Source organism: Oreochromis aureus, linkage group 1 (genome assembly GCF_013358895.1).
Source record: "Oreochromis aureus strain Israel breed Guangdong linkage group 1, ZZ_aureus, whole genome shotgun sequence".
Taxonomy (NCBI): Eukaryota; Metazoa; Chordata; class Actinopteri; order Cichliformes; family Cichlidae; genus Oreochromis; species Oreochromis aureus.
The window spans coordinates 29,092,296-29,101,006 of NC_052942.1; positions in this window are offsets into that span (position 1 = coordinate 29,092,296).

Sequence of the window (8,711 nt, forward strand, 5' to 3'; positions counted from 1 at the left end):
TTACAACAACAATACTGTGAATGCTTTTACAAGCATTCACACTAATAAAGATTACAACAACAATACTGTGAATGCTTTTACAAGCATTCACACTAATTAAATGAAGAGAGGTTTTTAACATATAGTGAGTGAAAAAGATGATTGAAGAAGAAGAACTCAGTGCATCATAGGATTCCCACAGCAGTCTAGAGCTATTGCAGCATAACTAAGGGAGGATTCAGGGTCACCTGATCCAAACCTAACTATACTTTACCAAAAGAAGAAAATTTTAAGCCTAACCTTAAAAGTAGACAGGGTGTTTGTCTCCTGAATCCAAACTGGATTGGTTCTACAGAAGAGGGGCTTAAAGGAGAAGGCCCTGCCTTCTATTCTACTTTTAAATAGTCTAGGAACCACACACAAGCCCACAGTCTGGGAGCAAAGAGCTCTCCTTACAGCCTTACTGGAGGCCAAGGAAATTCCATCCAAAGTAAGTATCTGGCTAGATACTGCATTTCTAAGATTTTTAGGCCGGATTACAATAACCTCACTTTTATGTGAATTTAGAAGCAGAATATTTAAGGCAATCCAGGTCTTTATATCTTTAAGACATTCCTGCAATTTAACTAATTGGTGTGTGTTATCAGACTTAATTGGATGCTATCTGCATAGCAGTGCAAGTGTATGCTATGCCTTCTAACGATATTGTCTAAAGAAGCATGTATAATGTCATTTCTGTATAATGAGAGCTGAAACCTGACTAAAACTCTTCAAATAAACCACATGGAGTCCACTATGTCCACAGAGTCCATTATGAGATAACTTGTCTATTTAGAAAGAAACAAACAAAACGCAAGTAAATCGGTCAATGTGCAGTTCTTTCACGCCATACTTGCTTATCCATATCTTTTTGGACCTTGCTTTGTGCATTGGTGCACAGCCATGTTGGAACATCACTGTCCCCACAAAGTTGGGAGCATGAAATTGTGCAAAATGTCTTGGTATCCTGAAGCCTTAAGAGTTCCTTTCACTGGAACAAAGTGACCGAGGACAACACCTGACAACATTATTTTTAATATCTCCATGGATGCTGAAGTCACAAAGTGCCTCATACACTAGACACCACACTAAAATCTGCACTACACTTGGTACAATATAGTCAGACAAGTACTGTACTCATCGCAACCACCAAACTCAGACTTGTCCATCAGACTGCCAGACAGAGAAACATAATTCTTCACTCTAGAGAACAAGTCTCCACTGATCTAGAGGCACTTGCATAGCACTTGATGATGTAAGGCAACTTGGCCATGGAAACCCATTCCATGAAACTCTATGCACTGTTCTTGAGACAGTCTGAAGGACACGAAGTTTGGAGGTCTGTAGTGACTGACTCTGTAGAAAGTTGGTGACCTTTGCACACTAGGAACCTCAGCATCCACTGACTACACTCTGTGATTCTACGTCCTAACACTTTATGGCTAAGTTTCTATGATTCCTAATCACTTCCACTTGTTATAATATTGCTAAAAGTTGAAATTTCAAGACTGGACTTGTTACACAGGTGGTATCTTATCCCAGTGCCAGGGTAGAATTCACTGAGCTCCTGAGAGCGACCTATTCTTCCACAAATGTTTGCAGAAGCAGTCTGCATGCCTAGATGCTTGATATTATACACCTGTGGCCATGAAAGCAATTGGAATGCCTTTATTCAGTGATTTGAATAGGTGAGGAGATACTTTTGGCAATATAATGTAGCTTTAGAAATGTTATAGCATCTAAGAGACAGACATGTTTCATTGTAAAATATATGATACTCTTAAAAAAAAAAAAAAGCAACAAAAGAGGAAAACTCAGCAGAACCAAGCACTTCAGGTAACAGGGTTGCTCTCTACTTTGCAACTCTTATTTTAATGTGGCAAATGAATGTTACATCAGCTACTGTACTGTCCAACTTGCATGACTGAGTGTTACATTGATCACACTCAATAGTTGTATGTAATTCAACATAAACCCAGGAAATATCCTAGGATATTCAAACAAATGCAACTGCAGCATTTGAAAAGTGGATTCACTGTCTACTACACACTTGATCAGTACTTAATGTGAGGAGAACTGGTCTTGTAAAGTCAGACTGTTATGAGTTGTTTTTTTCAGATAACCCTGCAGGAAATACATCTACTGGACTAAGTCCGAACAACAATGAATGCCCAGAATCTGGGGCTTCCACCCAGATGACAAAGACAAATACCTTCAGCAACTTTCTTTTCTATTTTTTTAAATTTTTGCCGTTCATGATTCTAATCAGGGACCCATTGTTCTAAACCTGCCTCAGAAACTTATATTTCTTTAGGAACTGGGTTACTAGTCCATGTGGATTTATTGCATGTTCAGTTTAAAGCTACATAATAGTGGCACTTATATTTGACAGCACAATTTCTTACATTTTCATATGCACAACACTGGACATTTCAGTCATAAGCAACTGATAAAATAAATACCTACAATTGCATTATTCCTTTGGGAAAAAAGCAGTTCTGTACTTTCAATTTTGAACTACATAAACCAAAATACCCCTTAAATTTCGCAACGCTCTCCTTTACACCCTTCCCAACCCGATACTCCTTCTGCCTTAATGTACCCCAGCCCTTTATTCTGCTTTCACACTCAGCTTCCTTTCACCCCTCCACTTAAAAGTATGTTGTGCAGATCATCAAGAATTCAAGAATTCTTTTAATAGTTAATGCAGGAAAGACATATACACAAACTATTGTGACCTAAAAAAATCTGTTTTTGCACATGCGACACAAACGTCCGACACAGAGAGATTTCATGTTCTTCAACTTGCCAGTTTCCTTGTAGAAAATCAAGTGATTTGAAATTGTGTGAGGATAGCACAGGTAATAAACTAGTGAATCCCAGTTAGTGAGTGACCATGCCATGTCCTGCCACCTGCCTGCAGCATGCACTACTAAATTAAAAGGAGCAAGCACACAAGCAGCACCATATTGACAGTGCTGCTTGTGCAAATTTCCTGCAGTATATGTATTAAGCAGAGTTTGTTATTTGTTTGGTGTATGACATATATATATATATACATATATACACACACACACACACATATATATATATATATATACACCCATCTCGCCCCTGCGGGCGGTTTATCCTTCAAGCTCGGGTCCTCTACCAGAGGCCTGGGAGCTTGAGGGTCCTGCGCAGTATCTTAGCTGTTCCCAGTTCTGCGCTCTTCTGGACAGAAATCTCCGATGTTGTTCCCGGGATCTGCTGGAGCCACTCACCTATCTTGGGAGTCACCGCACCTAGTGCTCCGATTACCACGGGGACCATCGTTACCTTCACCCTCCACATCCTCTCGAGCTCTTCTCTGAGCCCTTGGTATTTCTCCAGCTTCTCGTGTTCCTTCTTCCTGATATTGCTGTCATTCGGAACCGCTACATCGATCACTACAGCCGTCTTCTTCTGTTTGTCTACCACCACTATGTCCGGTTGGTTAGCCACCACCATTTTGTCCGTCTGCATCTGGAAGTCCCACAGGATCTTAGCTCGGTCATTCTCCACCACCCTTGGGGGCATCTCCCATTTTGACCTCGGGACTTCCAGGTTATACTCGGCACAGATGTTCCTGTACACTATGCCGGCCACTTGGTTATGGCGTTCCATGTATGCCCTGCCTGCTAGCATCTTGCACCCTGCTGTTATGTGCTGGATTGTCTCAGGGGCATCTTTACACAGCCTGCACCTGGGATCTTGCCTGGTGTGATAGACCCCAGCCTCTATGGATCTTGTGCTCAGTGCTTGCAGTGAGCGAGACAGATAAATATGAAGGCATGCCGGCTCGGACGTCGCCCGGATCAACAAGGTCTGCGTCAGGTGTTGAGGAACCAGGGCACCCTGACGACAAGTGGGCTACTGGAACAAGAAGGCATCGGTGGGCAAGAGACGAAAACAGGGCGTTGTTGGAATGCTACTACGCAAGTAACCCTGGCGGAAGGGGTTACATGAATAGTATGTATGTATGTATGTATGTGTGTGTGTGTGTGTGTGTGTGTGTGTGTGTGCATGTGTGCGTGCGTGCGTGCGTGCTGGGGGGTTTTAGAACCCTATTAGTTAGTTTGCTTACTCTTTAAAATACCAGAATAGGGAGGATGGAGTAGGTTTAAGTGTATTAGATTGATCAGTATTGCTGAACTATGAAATATTTTGGGTCCAGTGTATTTTTTGCATACAGGTATAACAGAATAGCTTTAGTGTTTTGTTTGTTTTTAACTTGAGTATGAACTTATACAAAAAGCAGCAAGATATTAAAAAAAACGGTTTTATTGATTAAAAAAACACTATATTGGATTCATATCGGTATCGGCAGATATCCAAATTTATGATATCGGTATCGGTATCGGACATAAAAAAGTGGTATCGTGCCATCTCTAATGTATATGTGTATGTATGTGTATGTATATATGTATATGTGTATGTATATGTTTTTATACCTCCTATTCCAATGTGAATACATCATTTTGAAGGAGATATGATTTTGATAATTACAGTAGCTATTGTCTGGACTCTGGTACTCTAATCTTATAGTTAACATCCTTTATTAAATAAATATTTGGAGTATGAGTAATTAATTAGATGTGGCAGTACCTGCTCAGCCTTATCCTCTCACAACTGCCATTATGTAGGCTGCAAGACAGAGAGTTGAGTGGCACTTATGACAAAATGTTGTTATACGACACACACGAACAAATAATAATATGCCATTTGAGTGGACACATGGATGAACTAATTGATTGGAAGTGCAGTACCTGTAACCTCAGCAGCTCTGGTGAACTATTCTGTGTCATTCACTGTTGACTGTCCTTATGGTGATCAGCTGAAAAGTAAACAATAAAATGTAACCCCTCCTGGCAGTTTAGAGCTCTTTACATTCATTTGTATGGGGTCAAAATTACGTCCTCTGTGGTTCTAGATGTAAGCAGTCATATTTTTTTTCTTTTGATTCCACACACTCCAAAATTCTGTATTTGATGAAAAAGTCAGGAAATATGAGATGATGGGCTTCTAAGTTAACAGTATTAAATTAAATTGTATTAAACATAGTTTCCTACATTGTCTCCTATTGTCCCACTGGTATATTGCTAAAAAGTTAGGTACGTATACAAAACTGGACAACTAGTGCACATTGAGGTCACATGTCCAAACCATCTCAACTTGCGTCTCTAACTCTGTCTCCAAATTGCTCAACCTGAGCTGTCCCTCTTATGTACTTATTCCTTCTGACCTACACTTCTATAATTCTTCATCAGCCATCAAGTAGACATCACATCTGTAGCTCACTTTCTTGGTGATCATGTTGCTTGCTGATCATCATCTCTCTTCTTAAAGTTGCTTCAACAACTCTTTCCCATACCTTGGTATTTCTCGTCAAGTTTATGCCTCTGTAGTTACTTAAGCTTTGCACCATCACCCTTGATCTTGAGTCAAGTAGTGTGGTCAACAAGTCCACTGCCCTGTCTCCTAGACATCTTACCTCCACAGGTATGTCATCAAGATCAACTGCCTTTCGACTCTTCACCCTCTTCATAGCAGCTTCACTTCCTCCTTACTAATCTGTCCTCCACAGTGTCTCGTATTTTTTTCATTTGTGAGCTCCTTAAAGTATTCATCCCACTGACTCAGGCTCTAGACTCACAGATGGAGCAGGATCCACTAGCTCGGGTTCTTGACTCACAGACAGAGTTGGGCCCACAGACTTGGGTTCATGCAGCGAAAGTAGCTCTGGAGAAGTAGGAGGCTCAGGCTGAACTGGCTGGGGCTGCTCAGTAGGCTCTGGCATCTCAGATTGCATTAGCTGTGGCTGTGCTGGGCTAACAGCTGACTCTGGAGGCTGGGGTTAAGATATTTTATCTGTCTCAACATTCTTTTTCTGTGGCTTCTACATAGAGGTCTTCTTCAACTTCTCTTGCTTATGGTTTGCTATAGTTTTGTTTTGGGTCTTTCTTTCTATTATTTGAGCACTTTTGAAAGACATTTCTTACTAAAGATCTATCTTACATAGTTGCTTAGACTGTATTTAAGTTGTATTGCTGGCAGTGTTTTTCAACTTAATGAAGAGAAATAAGAAGTCCTTGTTATGCCTGTGTGGTAATGGGAACTCTAGGTCTCTTTGCCATATTTGCTAAAATATGTTTTTGTCTGAAACTTTGATGTGACTTTAGTTGCAATTTTCACTTTGGACATTCATGTTTAAATCTCTGGTTTGCTCTTAAGTAATCTTCCCAAGTTGAGTTCCATTGTGTCATGGTCTGACCTGAAGATTGTTTATGTCTTAATTTTGTGACATCTGTCACATTGTAATTTATTCTTGAATTGTCTTAACAAAACCTCCCCAGAACCTCTGCCTAAATCTTCTAGGTACTCACATACTAGTCAGTTAGACTTGTTGCCTATGAACTTCAGAGTCCACTTTAAGATTCATGTTTTTTACTTTTATAGCTCTGCATGGACAAGCATCAGCATATATGAGAGAACTTTCATATCCATATGTCCCCAGCAGGTCACTGAAAACTAAAGTAGAGAGAGCCTTTGCAACTGAAACTGGAACTCTCTCCCTCTGAGCTTGAGATCTGTGAACTCAGTGGTCTCTTTCACAAAGCAGTTAAAACTCATCCTTTTAAACTTGCTTTTTGGTAACTTTGTTTTAATATTTTGTCTTTTTTGTGTTGTACCTTAGTGATATTTGTCATGAAACATGCTCTATAAATAAATCTTACTTATTTGCTGTTAGTTATGTGAGCAAAAACTCAGAACCATGTTTTCAAAAGCTTTCAAACTTTAGTTTGGACAAGAGGAATGGTGGGATACACACACACTTGCACACACAAAGCACACTATATATGTGCCCATGGGTGGTTTCTATTAGCACTCCATGAAATGACCTTTGTGAGAAACTGCTTGGCTCTCCATTGGATCAGCAGCTTATCTATGTTCCAAACCTATTCTATTTCTAAAAAGAACGGAATAATAATGATTGAACTTAACTTTAATATTTACTTCTGACACACTGTTTGGCTCAACAAGCATTGAAGAATCAATCTTTAATACTGACTGCTCTAAAAATAGTCACTGCCTGACATTATGCTTTTTCAGTTTTAGCCTGATTCAGATATTCAGAGAAATAGCCCTGCAAACACAAACAATGAGAACATGAAGTGGCTTCAGCAGATACCTAATATTGGAAGCTGATTGTCCATTAAAATATATATGGTTTATAAATGCTATATAGGTTAAAAGTTGAATAAAAGCCTCATTTTGTGTCATAAGGAAACCCAGGAGGGTCTATGGGTCAGCCAGGCATCCTAGCTGACCCATAGACTTGTTTGCCCATCACATGCTTTTCACAAATGAAATCTGAAACCCAGCTCTTGTTGTGTAGTTATATTTTTATATCAGAAAAGAACATTTAGTGTCTTCTTCATACCTGACCGAGATAAACATTTTACATCACTCACAAAGTTACGCAGTCTAAATCTGATCAAATGGTCTTCCACTAATCCAATCCAAATTTCATTCCTATACTCATAGTCTTATTAAATAAAATCCTTTTTTTGGCTTTTCCAGTGCTTTGCCCCTAAGAGTTGCCTGGACATCAAAAACATTAATTTTATCTTTCGAAATGCATCATACGACAACAAAGTTTCACAGCAGGTGTACAAAATAAATATAAATTAATTAACTCATAGTTTTATGAAGGTATGTGTTTTCCCCTTAAACATACCAATATTAAAAACTACTTAGTTTACATTTAAGATAACAGTTTGCATGGGTTGACTAATAATTTATCAGTTCAATTCTTTCATTCAGAGTTTCTCATTGGCCTTAGAAAATGAAACTGCCATAGATACTGTCTAAAGTCTCCTCAGGAGGTTGATGTGGTCATGCATTTGGAAAAAAATGCAGACAGCAGATGATAAATGTATATTGAATGGGAAGTAAAGCAATGTATAAAGTGACTAAATTAGGCAGAAAATATGAAATTAATATTCCATTTGTATTTATTTATTTTTTGAAAAAGTTTCAAGTACACATTTGTATTCTTAAACATCCCTCCTGGTGCACCTATATCCTGGTGTAATAAATAAATAAAAGCTGGGGGTTTTTCTGTTGAGGGATTTTTTTTTTCCAGCTGCCCCCACCACTGGTCCAAAAGGTCACTGAGTGTTGTTTACCTATGTGATGATTCATAATGCATGGTTGGTATCATTTACTTTAGGGACTTCCTGTGCCACTCATCACTCTCTATGCTGTATGTGACAGAGAAGCCATAGGAGAGAGGAGATAACCAAGTGTCACACACAGATATTCTCAAGTTCCCAAAGACAAAAGAGACACTTTATGGGTAGATAAATTAATGAATTAGGCTTCAAGCAGCTTGTTTCAGAGCTGTTTTCCTTGTAAGCATGAACTTAATTACCCCATGTATCATTTCCCTCCTTAGGAGCTACTGAAGTATTGTTTTAACCGGTAAACTAAAGACAAATGTTACCAAATTGTTGCTTAAGAAAAAATAAATAATTTAATAAATTACAGTACCAAAAACATATCAGAATTAGGTCATTACAAGTTGCAGGACATATTACTTTATCAATATTTGCAAACATTCAAATATGTTACCCTACCCTACAAGAAAGAATGGCAAAAAAAATTAGAGG